Source organism: Equus przewalskii, chromosome 26, assembly GCF_037783145.1.
Source record: "Equus przewalskii isolate Varuska chromosome 26, EquPr2, whole genome shotgun sequence".
NCBI lineage: Eukaryota > Metazoa > Chordata > Mammalia > Perissodactyla > Equidae > Equus > Equus przewalskii.
In genome coordinates this window covers 5426825-5444006 of record NC_091856.1, presented here as the reverse complement: position 1 = coordinate 5444006, position 17182 = coordinate 5426825, and the positions used below count along the sequence as shown (strand labels likewise).

Below are 17182 nucleotides of genomic sequence, written 5' to 3'. Positions count from 1 at the left end.
CACTGTTCGCAATAGCTGAAAGGTAGAAACAATCCAGACGGCCACCAGTGGACTGTGGATAAACAAAATGTGATACATTCACACAATGGAATATTAGTCAGCCATAAAAAGGAGTGAAGTACCTGTCCATGTGACCACATGAATGAGCCATGGAGACATTATGCAAAAGAAGCCAGACACGAAAGACCACGTATTATATGATTCCACTTATGTGAAATATCCAGAGTAGGCAAATACATAGAGACAGAGTCAGGGATCGGGGAAATGAGGAGCCACTGCCTAATGGGTAGGAGATTTACCTTTTGGGGTGATGAAAAGTTCTAGAACTAGGTAATGGTAATGGTTCTACAGCACTGGAGGTACTTAATGCCACTGAATGGTGCGAGTTAAAATGGTTAAAATATAAGTTTTATGTCATGTATTTTACCATAATTTTAAAAAAAGGAAAAGAAGACTGGTCTTCCACCCTACTTCTGTCGGTCTGTTCATCTTCTTGACCTTGTCCTTCAGTGTGAAAGATCGGTGACCATCCTAGGGTCCTCCCCTCCTTCCCACACACCTTTCTGTTCCCTTCCTCAGAGGGGTCTGGAAGAATGGCGTGTCTCAAGCCGGGGGCTCCTGAGCCCCCACAGAAAATGCTTCATGAGGGAGGTTGGCCACCCTCGTCCTGGCTCTGGGGAGGGGAAGCCCCTTCGGAAGCTGGGAACTTTGTCAAGGCACCGGGTAACCTCGGGTGCCCGGCCTCCTGCACTTCCCTGGTCACCTTCCTCGCTCACGGCTCTTTAGTGTAATAATTGTCTCCACCTTTGTTGCAATCAAACACCGCTCCCCTTGAGCGGCAGATGCGTGTTTTGAGAAGCACTTCTGTGTTGGCGTAGACACCCGCTCTCGGACTTCTTCAGCTGTTGATGCCTCCGAGGGGCCCTTGCACCATCGACTCCCACTCACCCCACCTCGACTCCCAGCCCCTGCGCCTCTGCCAGACGGCCCAGCCTCCCTCCGCCCTGCCACAGGTGTCCATCCCAGGACCAGGGCCCGAACCACGTGCTGCAGGCTGGTCTCCCCTCAGCCTGCTCCGGGAACCCGGCCTGTGAGCAGGGCGTTATAAACCTGAAGCTGTGCACGTGCAGAGGAACTTCAGCTAAGGAAGGATCTAGAACTGGAGGCTGTACCCCAGTGTCGCTGCAGCTTCTGCAGGTTGGTTTCGTCGGTGAGGTGGCCTCAGGGCAAAGGGACTTTGCTGACTCCTCAGCAGGCACAGTGCTCAAGAGCCTGAGTCGGACGCAATGCTCTGCGGGAATGTCCATCGGCCACCAGGAGGCTCGCCTGTGGGTGGTGACAGGCTTCCTCACGTAAGCGAACCTGTGTTCCCTCGTGTGGGAAGGAATGCTGGCAGGCTTGCTCAGCAGATGCTACTGGAGCACCCTCATAGGCACTGGGACGCACAGGGCGCAGAGCAACGCCCCTGCCTTCCGGAGTTTGTCCACCAGGGTGATAAAATCCTGGCTGACAGGGAGTGTGAGCATTAACTGACATAATGCAAGTCACGTGCTCAGCACGCTGCCTGGCACAGGGTATGTGCTCACGGGGCATCAGCCACTTTCAGTGGCTCCTTTTCTCTCCTCGGTCGTTGGGGGTCGGGGCCACATGAGCTCTTCATCCCCAGTCACAGAGGGGTTCTGCTGGGGCCACCACTCAATGCAGCTGCGTCAATGACCCCTGAGTTGGGAGCAGTCAGAGGAGCTGGGACATGGACCTGTGACAAGGACCAGGGATGCGTGAGTTGCAAGAATGAATGGAAATTATTTGTTTATTGCATAGCAGGGAACTTAATGTGCGAAATTCCCTTTACAACCTGCGATCATACAGGAAGAATACAGAGCAAAGAGTTGGACAAAAAAGCTGAAGGTGCTTCTGTGTTCGTCAGCCCAGTGGAATAGCTCTACTTGGTCCACTTTCTGTCTCACGCTTGAACACAGATTGCTTAGCACTCCTGGGTCACACTGACTTTTTTTTTACTTAAAAAGTTTATTTTTATTTTTAAAGAATTGCACAAGTCATTAGCAATGAGTATATTTTGATGTGCAAGCATAACGCATGTCAACATTTTGACATCCTCTATTGACAGCCCCAAGTTCAGGTAAAGCTTTCACCAGAGCCCCCTGAGGGTCCCAGGATGCACAGAGCCTGGGGCTGGGGGCCTGAGGAGCCCTTCTCCCGACAGAAATTCCCTACCTGGAAAAACCCTCCACTTGGGCTCCTGCTGACCTTCCCAGTGGGCTCTCCAAGCTTCTTGAGCTTTTGACGGAGTTCGTAACTGGAGGCCTGTGGGCATGGCGCTCTGCATGGCTGATCATCAAAAGCACTGAATGGTGCTGTCCTAGCTACAGCCTTGGCGCTCAAGGTGTGACCCACGGACCAGCAGCTTCAGCATCCCCTGGACGCTTGTAAGAGATGCAGGCACGCCCCCCATTCCTGAGCAGAGTCTGCATCTTCACACGGTCCCCAGGGCATGCGTGTGCCTTGCAGTGTGAGAGAAGGTGCTCTCTAACGTACCTTCCGTGCGTCAGTCTCATCATGCGTGACATCCACAGGAACACCGCAATGCGGTCACCTCTTACATGAAGGGAGGGACAGGCTCCAGTGAGCAAAACGGCCCACCCAGGTAACACGACGGTTAAAGTAGAATTGAGACCCACCCACGCTTCTCAGGTCTCCCTTCAAACCCAGTGAGCACTTCCTGTGGTTTTACACACACAGTAAGTGAATTCTCTTGTCCATCTGGAGGTTCCATTATTACTACCCATTTTGCAGAGGAGGAAAGTGAGGCACAGAGAAGTTAAGTAACTTGCCTAAAGATGGTACACCTTGATCTAGACCCAGTCAGTATGGAATTGATCGCTTACGAATCGTAGTCAAGGAGATACCTGCAAGGCAGGGCATCCATCTCCATCCTGGCCTGGTGGAACCCTCATGAGGTCCAAAGTCATGATACCTGGGTTTGAGTCCTGCTGACACCACTGAGGGCTGATAGGGCAGACCAACTCCTCGCCAAGACTTTGGTTTTCCCGTCTATAAAATGAAGGGAATAGCAGATGCGACCTGGCAGGCTGTGGGGAGAAGTAAATGAGGTAACAAGTGCTGGAGTGTGTTGTAAACTGTAAAGTGCCATGCACATGATAGTTAGTGGCTTTATTCTCCAGGGACCCTGGCACCATGGTGGCAGAGGAAGAAACTCGGAGAACCGGGAAGTTGCAGTAGGTGGAACTTCGGGGTTGCCATGGGAACCGAAGCTCCAAGGCTGATTAAGGCAGGAAATACCATCTGGCTTTAAACACCAAAAAGCCTCCACTCACACCGGACTTATTTCTGTAAACAGCAGAATTAACATCATCCTGTAGCAGCGACGTCAGCCCGGAGCGACCTGGAGACTGTCTTTGCCCTGATTTCCCTGGTCAGGGCTGCACAAAGCACCCCAGGAGCTCCTCATCCATCAGCTGTCACTCCCAGAGAAACGTGGACAAGTCACTTAGTAAGTCTGAGTTTAGATGGAAAGAAAACAGGGCTTGAGACACCCTCTCAGTCCCACCCAGGCTTTGCAAGCACGGAGGGAAGGCTGGAGGTGGTGTCCAGGGACAGCGGGGACATGCCTAGAAGCCCAGTCAGAGCTGACGCTGGAAGGGTGTTTAGAGAGCATCTTCTTGTCTTCTTTCCTCCAAATTATGGGTGACAAAACAGGCCCAGAATGGGATGGTGCCTGCCCAAGGTCACACAGCAAATCGGTGACAAAAACTGAAATTAACATCTAAGTCTCTCGACTCTAACGCCGCTATTTTCCACTTCACCAGTCACGTCTTCCTTTGATATTTGCTCCAGCATCGTAGTGTTGCTTCCCAGGAAACACACAGACTGGGGATTTCTCTGCTTCCCCGTGGGCTCTGCAGACGAGAAGCAGAATGTTTCTTGAGTCCTATACCTCTCCGGGATTCAACGCAGGAGGCCATCGTTCCTTTGTTGTTTTCTTGGGAGAAACAAGATTTCTGAAAACCACAGGAGCCCAAATGAATCAAAGTGAAATTTTAAAAACAAGAGGGCTATGCCATTGAGTTTTCAAAATCTAGAGGAATACCCTGTTCCATTGCAGCCCCCAGATCTGGCAGAGGTCTCGTGTGGATGAGGACTTCTGTCACGGGGGCTGCTAGGAATCGGTGGAGCAGAGAGCACCCTGGGCATTTGGGCCTAGGGTGGCTGCTGCTGTGCTGTGCAGCCTGGCTTGCCCTCTCTGAGCCTATTTTCCCATGTGCAACATAAGGCAGGGTCGATGTGACCTCCCGGCTCTGACGTTCTGTGACTTGATAACCATTTTCTAAGGAAGGAAAGGGGATCCGTTGCTCCTAGGCCGCACGGATGCCTTGTTCATCAGCTGACACGAGCCTGAGCTGAGAGGCGTCGGTACTGGTGGGTCCTGGGAGTTTCATGTGAATGGGGCTTGGAGGGAAACCCTCTCTATCCACTCTCAAGGGAAGGGGGCATCTGAGACCACTGTCCCCAGTAACTGCCCCAAGACCCTTAGTCTAAGTTGACAGGTGACGTCCAAGTGTGGCAATGACGGAGCACATGCCCATGGTTGTGTTTATACCAACTCACCCAGCACACCCGCGGGCACCCAGGCTCTGCCCTCCAGGTCCCCGATAACACGTCCACCCACTGGGCTATGGCAGCTTCTCTCCCCTGGGGGGGTGGGGGACGCTGGGGAGCTGGAAGAATCTCCCGGCCCCACAGAGCTGAAGGGGAGCCTCGTCCTGAGGGATGCCCGGGCCGGTCCTGGTCCTGTTACTGCATCTCCTGTGGCTCTCACTCACCTTCTGCCTCTGGGGGTAGGCGAGATGCTGCTGTCCCTTTTCTACTTGCCTGGAGCCATAGGAACCACTTCATAGCTGTCTCGAGGGAGCCCCCGAGCCTCAGCAGCCGGGTTTGGGCATCCCTAGGGCTTCCAGGGCTGCAAGAGTGCCGCACTGGCAGCGAGGAAAGCCTTGGACGGCGCCATCTGCAGTTTATTTCCAACCTGCTTCCCAGGGCAGGACAGTGCGGACTGTGGCCCTGTCACGCTTCCCAGGCGTTAGTGATTCAGTCGGAAGAACTTAAGAAAGACCTGTTAGAACAACTAACCCCCCACACCAAATAGCCCCATGTTTCCAGTCCAGCTAAGGGCAGGGGCGTAGCAATCCTAGCTGTGTGAGCCTGGGGAACTGACTGAATCTCTCTGGGCCTCAGAATCTCTCAGTCTTCCCATCTGTAAACTGGGGATAATAAATTTCACTTCCTGTGGTGGTTGTGAGAATTAAATGGGAAAATGTAACCCCAGTGCCTAGCACAATGTCGGTGCATAAAAAAATCTAGAAAAGTTGCAAAGGAGTTGCATTTCCAGTCTCTGATGGAAGCTTCTCAGGAAAGGTCTGCCTGGTAAATCTCGTTTTCCAGGTCAGAGTCAAACCGCGGCTCAAAGAAGTGTAGCAACTTGTGAAAAATCACAAAAAAGCACGTTAGGCTGGGGTCTGACGTCTGAGTCCAAAGCTCCTTCTGTCTCTCCACAGCCATGAAATGCATCACTTTCTGGACCCTTTAAAGAAATTATGGGGATGAAACGAATTGACACGTGTCTATGTCCTTGAGACTCGAGACCTCGGGAAAGCAAGAGCTGAGGCGCCGACTTCCAGCTTTTGAGTTACTTCCTTTCCTTGCTGTTTCCTGAGAAGGGCCCGGGTTGGAGACCGATTTTGTCCCATGCATTTCCCTTCACATTCCGCCTTGCTCTTCCCAGCTGTGGTGCGGTTTGTGAAGGCACAGTCTGGTATGTTCTCCGGGAAGTTAACACCAGGAAAACAAAGCCTTTAGTGATGACTGCTCTGCCTGGGGAGGAGCGGAGGCCATCTCCTTAAGACGGTGGCTGAGATTGGGCCTCGTAGATCTGGAGAAAGGCCACGTTCCTTCCTCTCTCTGCAGTTGTAGGTGACAGGATTGCAGTGCAGGAGAGTGACCCCAAGGCCACAGAGCCGTAAGTGGGGACAGACTTCTGAATTAGATGCAAAAGAGCCCTAAGGCTAATAATAATAATAATAGATTCGACCACGTGAAAGTTAAAGACTTCTTTTTAAGTGAAGGTCACCAAGTTAACAGATAGGGAGAGGATATTAGCACTATCTAAATCTGACGGATTAATAGCCAGATTATAAAAGAAATCTTTGCAAACCGAGAAGAGGCAGTTTTAGAGAAGCAAACACTTGAATGGTTGACAAGTACATGAAGAGATGCTCAGCGGCAGCAGTAATTGAGAGAAATGCAAATTACAACAGCAAGATTCCATTTTATACCCATGAATTCAAAAAATCAGAGGGGGCAGCCCTGTGGCCGAGTGATTCAAGTGCCTTGCACTCCACTTCAGCGGTCTGGGTTTGCAGGGTCGGATCCTGGGCACAGACCGACTCCACTTGTCAGCCATGCTGTGGAGGCATCCCACGTGCAAAATAGAGGAAGAGTGGCAGCAGATGTTAGCTCAGGGTGAATCTTCCTCACCAAAAAAAAAAAAAAATTGGAAAGTTGGATAATGCTAAGTGTTGGCAAGCATATGGGCGTGTTAAACTGGCACAGCCATCTGGAGAGCAGCCTGGCAGATTTTAGTGACACTGGGGATGTGCTGCTGAGGTGCCAGCCCCAGGCTCGTGTGCCCTAAGATCCGTGCTGCTTGTCCTTCTGCTCTGCTCTGTGTCATGGGGTCTGGTCCCTGAGGTTGCGTTTCCCAGGCTTCTCGTGAGTGGACTTCCACCGAGAGGCACTCACGGGGGTTGGAGGGCAGAGGGAGGGAGAAGCCAGGCACCTCTCTTCCTCTCTCTCTGCCTGAGGTGGCATGTCCAAGCAGCATCTGCACCTCCTCCAGGGAGTCAGCTGTGGCTGGGCAGGTCACTTATGACTCCAGCTCTACCAGGTGACCCCTCCTCTCTTGGGCCCCCGAGCTGGGGAAGGTAGCAGTTCCTGCCCGTTGCTAATTTCAGACTGCCCTCCCGAACACACCGTCCCCATGTAGCTTCTCCGCCCTTTCATTCCCTGAGTCAGCAGTTCCCTGCCTGTGAGCCCCTTGTTTTAACATGCGAGCAGTTCCTGTTTCGTGGTCAGACCACTTCACACCCTGTGCTCCCTCAGTCGCCGTCCTCGGTGAACTCCTCGAGCGGCTCTCCTGCAGGTGCGCACGGAGAGGAGGACAACCCATCTACAGAGAGTTGTTTGTGAAAGCGGGACGATGGAGGGAGCGCGGCCCCGCTGCCTCGGGAACAGGTGTTTCACAAGGACAGATAGTACGTGCCTGTGTCAGGCACGTTGCAGGAGTGGCCATGGTGGGGGTAGGGGGACAGGGATTAAAGATGAAGGGAAAAACCAAAACAGGAGAAGGCCTCTCATGGAACGGAGGCTGAGTGTGTCTCAAGCCGAGGAGGCGGGTAACTCACCGTCTGCAGGTGAGGTTTAAAACAATGTACATTATGTCCTGAAAGGATGAGTGGGAAAGAGAAGTGATAGTCCAGCCAGAGAGAACGACATAGGAAAGGGAACGGAGGCCTGAAAACAGGGAGCAGCCGGAAGTGGGCTGTGTCTGGGGCACAGGCCGTGCTCAGTACTGTGCCCGGTGGAGTCACCTACTGTCAGCTAACCCCTGAAAGATCTTAAAGGTCTGCTCACCTGTCATGGGGTAGATGGGGAGCCTGAGGTCCAGAGGGGGGCAGGGACTGGCCCAAGGTCACGCTGTGGCAAAGCTCGTCCAGAGCCCAGGTTTCTGGACCCCTGTTGGAGAATTCCCTCGTGTTCCTTCTCCACTAAGTCCTTCGCTCTGTGTCGGGCACTGTGGTGGCTCTGGGGACACAGCCCCTGCCCTCCAGGGGTCCCCTCATGGGAGGGGGACAGACAGATTCACACAGCCCTGATGTGTGCTGTGGTGATCTGTGACACTGTGGCCCTGATCTCTCCTGCTATCCGTGATGTTTTGATCTTGAATCTAGGCTGGGTCTGTAACTTGCTTTCCAATAGAACGTGATGGAGGTGACACTGTGCCAATTTTGGGCACAGATCGTAAGAGGGCCTGGGGCTTCTGCTTTTGCCCTCTCAGAGTCCTGAGCTGCCACATAAAAACTCTGGCTACCCTGCTGGAGAGACCACGTGCAGAGGCCAAATGGAAAGGGAGCAGCTGCCAGGACTCACTGGAGAAATAGTGAATCTGAAACAGCCCAGCCTCCCCAGCTGAGCCCAACCTCTGGCTGACCTGTCAACTGAATGCAGCCACATGAGTGACCACCGTCAACACCAGCAGAAGAACTGCCCAGCTGAGCCCAGCCCAGGTGACAGTTATAAGCAAAGTGGCTGCTGGAATAAGCTGCAGAATGTTGGAGCGGTTTGTGATGTCAGCGGTAGATTTCCCAAACATGTGGCGTCAAGTGAAGAGGGAGAGAAGCTGAGAACGACAGAGACGTGGAGGCAGGAGTGGGGATGCATCTGACCCAGAGGATTCTGTGAGCTGAGAAACGATAGAAAGTGAAGGAGGTGAGTCTTGGGCATCCTCAGTGCGTTTCAACAGATGTCTCTCTGAGGACCTACTACCTGCCAGGCCCTGGCGGGCGCTAAAGAGCAAACAGAGAAGGATGGACGCAGCCTGGTGGAGAGGCCACCCTGAGCGTCAGCAGGGATGGTGCGAGGCTGGCTGTGCCCAGTGCCCTGCAGGAGGTGGAGGCCAAGGGCTGAGTGTTCAGGAGACAGAGGAGTCATCTCCTTGGAGGGACGACCAGGGCTGGCCCCACGGAGAAAGTGGAATTTCCAGGTGGAGGGTTTTGCGTGTACAAAGGCACAAAGTTGGGATGTTTGAGCTAGTAGGGAGCCGGAAGTGGCCAGTACGAAAGTGGATCTGATCATCAGATGAGGGATGCTAGTCCTGCTCTCTGTGTTGGGTCAATCCCCCGAACACACATATGCAGAGAGATTTTAAAATTAAAGCAAGCCCTGGTAACACTCTGGTTAAGTGAGTTAGGGAGGCAATGACCCCTGAATGAGTGAGATTTCTCCCAACGTAGTTCAAGTTATCTTCATGGGTTGGGAGACAAATAAATGCCTAGAATAGCCACAGAACATTAATTTCTCACTGATCATACTCTCATTTTCATGAACATTAAAAATATAGACTTTTGGCAAGAAGTAATTTTCATAAAAATAGAGAAAAGCGCTATTTGGAAGAGTGTGGCATCTCTTCTCACATCCCTTTGATCTCCTGCCATCATGGAGGGAGGGAGGCCTGTCTGGTGTCACAGTCGGGGATAGGGTAACAGGGCGGAAGGCCCCGGAGGCCTTCAGACCCAGGTGAGAACCCCAGTTTTGCCCCTTTCTCGTTATAAATTGCTAAGAACAGGGTCAGACACATGCTAAGTGCTCGATACGTTTGTTAAAATTGCTCATGGTCATCAGCCATCCCATTTTAAAAAGAGGAAGCTACTGGGGGGCTTTGGGGAAAAGAAGAAGAAGAAGAAAAAAACAATAAGATTGGTAACAGACGTTAGCTGAGGTGCCAATCAAAAAAAAGAGGAAGCTGAAGCCAAAGGGCTTCCCAAGGGCCAGCATGTTGGGAACAGGACGCTGTTCCCGTGTCTCTGCCCCTCCACCATGTGCCCCACCTCCCTTCCTGGCCCCTAGAGGTTGTGCTGTCACATGCCGGGGTGCTGACATGAGGAAGATTGAACTGCAGGCCCTATGACTCCCTTCTGGGTTGTTCGTTGAGGACCTCCGAGGTGACGGTAAGTCAAACGACCCCCTTGGAGACTCATACCCAGCGTAAGGTGATGTCCGGAGACGAACATCCAGCCACAGGGGACCTCGCCAAAAGAAACGGCAAAGAAGACAACATGAGGCATTGGGTACCCACTTCTGAGCAAGGGAACCAAAACAATATGAGAAGCTAGAAAATCGACAGTTCGCTAACCGTGAAGCCGTGGTGTGGTGGAAAAGACTGGCCCTGGGTCCAGAATTACAGCCCAAAGCTTGCCGCTTTTGCTCTGCTGTCTTGGGCAAATCATTTCAACCTCTCTAAGACCCCATTTTCTCTTCTGTAAAATGGGCACAAGAAGGCCTCACAGAATTGTTAATGAGATAATCAATGAGCTGATATATGTAAAGGGCATGGCACACGAGATTGCATTGAACAGGTGTTTGGGGGCCCCGCCCTAAAGCCGTGTCCGTGTCTTCCTCTGCAGAGGGCATCTGTTGCTCCCCCAGATTCTCTAACGGGTCCCTAACTCTCCCCAAATAAGTTTGTTTTTTAGAGACATAAGGGTTATATTTTGTTTCTGTTACAAAATTAAATCTGATATTGAAAAAAATCCAATCATAGATAAAAGGAAAATTGAAACAGCAGAAGCAATAGTAAACGATAGAAACCACAAGTTGTGTGGTTTTTTTTTTTTTATCTTTTTGTTGTTTTGTTGTTGGATTTTTTTTAATGAACTGAGTCATCCTCTGGCTAAACTTCCTCAAATCAAAATACAAGAGGGAGAAAAATAGAACCAAAAGCAATAACAAAACAAAGAGCAAAGTGATACAGGAAACTTTTTCTCTCTTAATAAAAGGAATACATGCGCATGGTAGGAAAAGTTCCCACAGTCCCGAAGGATATAGGCTGAGAAATAAATCTGTTTGCACCCCTCCATTACTCCCACCCCTGGTCCTCTTAGCCAGAGGTCACGGCTCTTAGAGCAAGAAACTTTTTATTTGTTGTTTTCACACTGCAAGTGATTGTTTTCATCTTTTGAAAGAGAATGGAATTTAGAAAATTCCCAGAGGCATCTAATTTGCTAAAAGATAATGAACATTGTATAAAAGAATTAAGTGCTTTCCAAGATCCTGACAAAATAAAGATATCAATCAAAGAAGCTCCCCAAGGAAGTCCAGATGGCCGTGCAATTGAACTTTATCATGCTCATCGGCCTGGCAAGCTCCGTGTCCTTGAAACACCCAAGAAAACCATCCAACAGAAAGCAACACCTGGTATATATAGTGAGTTCTTTATCAAACAGACCAAAATCTGGAAAAGATTCCGTAAAATTGTTACCTTGTTCAGGGTCCCTAATGAACACAGGGGCCACTTCCTTCCACACCAAGTCTTTCAACCTAGACTCAGATCCACCCAAGGTCAGGGGGTATCCGCCCACTTGTGCTCGTATCACTTGGCGCAATATCACGAGAAGACAGTTCCATTAATCATATAAAGTGGGTCATGCCAAAGCCTCTAACAATGTGTGTTGTATTTCTAAATTTAAGAAGCATGTAAAAAGCAATAGAATATGCTGGATCTTACTAAAATCACCTATGAAATTTGAATGGCTGGAATATTAAGAAACGGGCAAAGAATAAAATATCGCTGAAGTCAGATGCCAGCCTCTCTAGAGTGTCCTTTGTTGTTTAATAGAATATAGAGCTGGATGGGGGGAGCGGTAGAGGGATAAGAGGGTTGATTAAAAATAGCAAATGAGAAGACTCGCTGTTCTTATTCAAAGAGGGAGGCTTGGGATAAGATTGGGGGCAGAGCATGTCCTGTGTCCTTTGTAGTGTGCTCCTGAAAACCAGGCATAAATCAGATCCTTGGAAAGCAAACCATGTTTACCTGATAGGAAGAATGTTGCAATTGAAGCTTGCTTTGCTGATCCAGCATTCGGCATTAAATTAATCCTTTGTACCTTTCTCCCCCCAAGCTATGCCAGCTGCAGGGAAGCGAGACCTCTGGGGCTGACTCCAGCCCTCCCCTACTGTCACCTGCTCTCAGCACCCCTGGAGGAAAGGGTAATCCCCTCCTCCTTGTGAGGAGGCTCCTGAAGAGCCACACTGAGAGGGCTTCCCTGTGCCACCTCCTTGCCCCACTGTAGAACACGTGCAGAAGGTGTCCAGGTAATAATGAATAATACACACCTATTCATTCAACAAACACATATTGTGTGCTCACACATGGAAAGGACTCAGAGGTGTAGGGACCTGACCATACAATGCAGTGTGTCGCCAAGAGTCTTTCGAGAACATGCTGAGATAAAAAATGAAGTATTTCACTAAATCTAACACAGCTTTATTATTATTATTATTATTTTTTTGGTGAGGAAGATTTGCTGTGAGCTAACACCCATTGCCAATTTTTTTGGGTTTTTTTGGCTTGAGGAAGATTAGCTCTGAGCTAACATCTGCACCAATCTTCCTCTGTTTTGTATGTGGGATGCTTCCACAGTATGTCCGCACCAGGGATCCAAACTCGTAAACCTGGGCAGCTGAAGCAGAGCACACGGAACTTTAACCACTCAGCCATGGGGCCGGCCCCTAAGACAGCATTATTTTATATATCACTGAGAAAGAAAAAAAAATACTACCAAATATAAGATACCATCAATGATAAGGTGCATCCTGACTCCAGAGATGAGTACAAATGTGTGTCTTAGCAGGGGTGAACCGTGGTAATTAGCTTTTAAAGAAGTGATAAGTGACATCTCTCAGCATGAGCCAAGCCTTCCTATGGGAGCTGAGAGAAGGTAGCAATTATTTCTGCTGGAGTGACTGGAGGAGACGTCCCAAGGGGAGGTGACATTTGATCTGGGTCTTAAAGGGGTTTGCCAGTGGGAGAAAGAGTAGGAAGAACATCCCAGGTTGAAGGAACGGCACGAGCAAAGGTATGGAGGCAGAAAAGGGCAGGATGTTTATGGACCGGCTAAGATGTTCTCGGTGTTTAGAACATAGAAGGGGTGGGGAGGGACAGCTGGTTGCTGAGGCTGGAGACATTGAAGCCAGATTATAAGTAGCCTATATTCCTGGTGTTGGGAGTTTGGACCCCATAGATAACAGGGAGCTATAGAGTGTTTTGGGTGGGGAGAGGCTTGATTAGAGCTAAGCCCTGGAAAGGTTAATCTGACAGGGTAGATGAAGGACGGGTCAGAGAAGAGTAAGACCAGAGGCAGGGATACAACCAGCCAGGGTGGAGATGTGGCGAGAAGACCAAGGGGCTGCACACGGCTCCATGTGAGGAAGTCAGATTGTAAAAGGCTGAGGGAACCATCCAGCTATAAGAACAGAAGGTCTGTAGCCACACACAACAATCCGGATGCATCTCACAAACATAGTGTTGAGTGAGAGAAGCCAGACACAAAAGGGGACAGACGGTGATTCCATTTATATCGAGACCAAGAAAAGGCAAAACCAATCTACAGTGTGAGCCGTGAGGATGGTGGTTACCTCAACGGAGGGTAGTGACTGGCAGGGACCCAACGGGGGCTTGGAGGGGCCAGTAATGTTCTGGTTCTCGGTGCTGTCTACATGAGGGTGTTCACTTCATGGAAATTCATTGAGCTGTGCATTACGGTTTGTGCAATTTTCTGTATGTATGTTACAGCTCAATATCGGTAGTCCCTTTCCCCTAAAATTAGGGCCATGGAGAGAAACTGGAAATAGGGGTCTAGAATGTAGGGACCTGCTGGAACACGCAGGCACTCTATGCCAGAACGAGTCACAGGCCAGTCCAGAGGCTCCGTAGGCTGCGCTTGGAGCAAGCACGTGTGGGTCATGGAGAAAACGTAGAATTTTCTCACCTCTGGGCCTGTGACAGAGACACACTAGATGTTCTAGTGGAGAATGACCAGCAAACAGAAATAGTGAGCATAATTAAGAGGAAAATGAGAGATGGAGAGAATCTCAGAGGGGACCTAGATGCTTTCGATGCGCCCACGTCTCCAGGTCCGTGAAGCATCTGTGAGGGCAGGGTGGGAAACTGGGTGGGCTCCAGAGAGAGCATCTAAGGATCTCCGGGAGGTGAGTGAAAGGAAGGGCTGGGTGGTGGGGGATGCAGCGGAGTTGTGATATTCTGAGACACTAACAGGGTGACTTCAGCAAAAGGGGATTTGGGTGTTGACCCTCAGCAACACTGGAGAAGAACTGATTATACAAATGATGTCTCATCACACGGAGAAGAGAGGAGTGGTCCCTCGGAGTGGGTGTGGGTTCACCAAGAACCAGCCCAGCCACCGCCGCCTGTATTTGTAGAGTTACTAGTCTGGCAGGTCAGAGAAATGAAGGAGACAGTGTGCATCGGGGTTTCAGCAAGGGCTCAGGCAAGGGTTCTCATGATATTTTGGAGTGCAAGATGGAGAACTGTGGGCTGCAGGATTTGGAAGTTGGAGGAATTTTCAGTGGATTTGGTCACAGGTCCAGAGGGGGCAGCTGACCCCCAGCGTGGGCAGTCACAAAACAGTGTCTTTGGGACTCTCCTATTTAGCATTTTGACCAATGCTTCCAGTTAGGAAAGAAAGTCAGATTGTCTAATAACAATGGCACTAACTGAGAGAGACGGTGCATATGAGAGAAAAGAGATCCAAGATGCGGGATGCCCTCAACAGGCTGGAACCTCGGACGTACCCACGTATGGAATGCTGCAATCCTGTACATAGGCCCCGAATTAAACTGCTGATAAAGAGGATCAGAGAGATCTGGCTTGCTGTTCGTTTGAAACAGCACAACAACTCCACAGAAATGAAAACTTGGGCTCCGGGAGAATCACAAGCTTCCTATGAGCCAAAGAGGTGATGTGGCTGCTGGCAAAACGCAGGTAACTCTGGACGGCAAGGACAGCGGGGACAGAGGCCCGAGCACAGGGGGTGGCCCTGCTGTTCTACGTGCTGCTTGGCCCATGTGGAGGGTTTGTGGTCCGTTCTGGATATCACCTTTGAAGAGAGCCAGGAGCTGACTCAGGCCTTGAGGCCAGGGAAGGCGGAGGAATCTGAGGACACGTCTCCTGAGGAAGAGAAGGCTTGCTTGGGAGCGGGAGTGGGGAGGGGCTGCTGTGGGCGAGGGGAGCACCAAGGACTCCAGCAGAAGATCGGGATCCAGAGGGAAAGTCAGAGGACGGCTGGCTTCCGTGGAGCCTGAGAGATAAGGTACAAAACCCCCAGCGATTGAATAATGGAGCGGGAGCCTCAGGAAGCACTGATCTTGTCACCTCTGGTGGTATATTTATTATTATTATCATTATTATTATCATTATTGGTTGCATGCCCAATAGGTGCCTAGTACTGTGTTAAGTACTTTATAGACATTATCTTAATAAGGGAGTGAAATACATGAGAAATGCTTGAAACAGTGCCATGAGCACGTGTGAGTGCTCAATACTTATTAGCTGTTGTGATGATTATTCAATCACCTTGTGAACGAGAAATCGTTTATTCCCACTTCACAGAGGAGGAAGCTGAAGCGCAGGAGGGTGAGGATGACCTCAAGTTGCACCACTAATAATTGGTAAGCCAGAATTTGAACCCAAGACTCCCTGACCCCAAAACGCAACCACTGTCCCTACGGTTTGGCGAGTGGCTGGACCGGAGACTTCCCCATCTAAGGCCCAGTTCCTGAACTGTGTCTCTTGTCCATCTACCATCCCCTTTGTAAAAGGTCTCATGTTTTTGAAACCTCTAAGTGAGAGGGGCTTTGGGCCCCTTTGTCAGTCTGTGTCCTTCTGGAGGCGGTTCAGTTAGGAGCTAGATGTCCCGCCTGTGTCTGCTCAGGACCTGTCCAGCCGACGCGGAGCCAGGTGACTCCCCACCCTTCCACTGTCGTCAGACCATACGAGGAGCACGGACAGACGAGGAGGCTCCGGGCTCTGCTGCCCACGCCGGGCTGGGCATGGACTCCGGAAGGGTCTAGTCACAGACGCTTTCCCTGATAACCTAGAAGGAGAGCTAGCTTCATCTGATTCGGCGGGGGACCCTGGCCAAGTCACTTGACCTGTTTCTGGTGTTGACCCTCAGCAGCATTCTTCACCTCTTGCAGACTGTTTCCTCCTCGGTCGAAGGGCATCTCCAAGGAGAAGCGTGTGGAGTCGAGGCACGTGCAGGAGTCGGAGGTCAGCCAGACTGGGCTTGGGCCCCGTGGCTGCCCCTGCTGAGGACCACATGAGGCACGTCATTTAATCCGTCTGGCCCTCAGTCTCATAATTTGCAAAACTGGGACTCTAACATCTATTTTTCAGGCAGTCTGAAGACGAAGATGATGCATACTAAGGTGTCTGGCACAGAGTAAGTAGGTGTTTAATAAATGGTAGCTATTATTATTACTCGAACTGTGTCACCAGACCACATTTGATGCCTGAAACCCAATTTTACGGTTTAAAAAACATGCCTTGTGAAAAGGAAAAGCAACTTAGATTCATTCAGCTAATCTTTTTTGGAACCATCATTCATAACTTTTCCATTAAAAAAACGAAATGAAAACAAACAATGTACTTTAAAAAAACCAGCTGAGCCACTTGGTTGAAAGAAACATTTCAATGTAAACATGAGTAGGAAATACATGGGAGATGTTTGCAAAGGTGGCTTATGGTATTTTTTTTAAAGGAAAAAGTGAAAGACCTTCCTGATGTTGGGGATTAGAGTGGAGGCAGGCATGGATGACAGGTCAGGCTGGGAACAGGGGTTGGAAACTGGACCCAGTGCCTGGGAGGAGGCAGCTGCAGGAGGGCTGACGTGAGCTGCTGGCACCAGTGTGGCGAGGGGTGTCCAGCCCAATATGGAAGGAGGTCAGATGGCGGAGGAGGCCTGGTTAGCCTCCCAGTGTCGGGATCCTGCTCAAAGGGATGGGTGTCCTGCTGGCAGGCAGCCAGATGAACCATGGAGCCCCCAGAATCCCCAGAAAGTGAATGGACGTCATCTTTCCAGGCAGCCCCAACCTCTAAGCTAGGGTTTGGAGACTGGCTTCTGGTTCTTGTGTGTAGGGAGAAGGCGGGGGAGATGGGACCTGCTAAGAAGGCAGGAAGTGGGGAAAAGATGAGAATTCAAGCCATACAGACCTGGGCTGACATTCGTGTTTTATCGCCTTTTTGGGGTGTGACCCTGAGCACCTTGCTTTCTAAAGTCTCTGCTTCTATGTCTCTTGTAAGGTAGATGAGCCCATGGGAGTCCGTGTTTACCGCAGTCCTGAGCTTGGCATCTGCCAAGGCATTTTATTCCCGTTAATAATAAGAAGAACAATTATTAAGCGAGCCACTTCTCACCACCTCCCCTCCTTGCACCCGGGTTCTTGGCACCGTACGTGGCTTATTGTAACACCCTCCTCACCCGTCTCCCTGCTCCCACCCTTCCCCCCACCA

General features: G+C 50.5%; 1 long non-coding RNA gene across 2 annotated transcripts; it reads left to right on the top strand.

Annotated features, from left to right (window-relative positions):
* The first annotated feature begins 8438 nt into the window (after positions 1 to 8438).
* On the top strand, positions 8439 to 16311 carry LOC103550233 (uncharacterized). 2 transcript variants are annotated; one of them, XR_544724.2, is made up of 3 exons: positions 8439 to 8583; positions 15281 to 15339; positions 15868 to 16311. It is a non-coding gene; the product is annotated as an uncharacterized lncRNA (long non-coding RNA). The 2 variants fall into 2 exon arrangements; XR_011533454.1 differs by having other exon boundaries at positions 15603 to 16153.
* Positions 16312 to 17182: the final 871 nt, after the last annotated feature.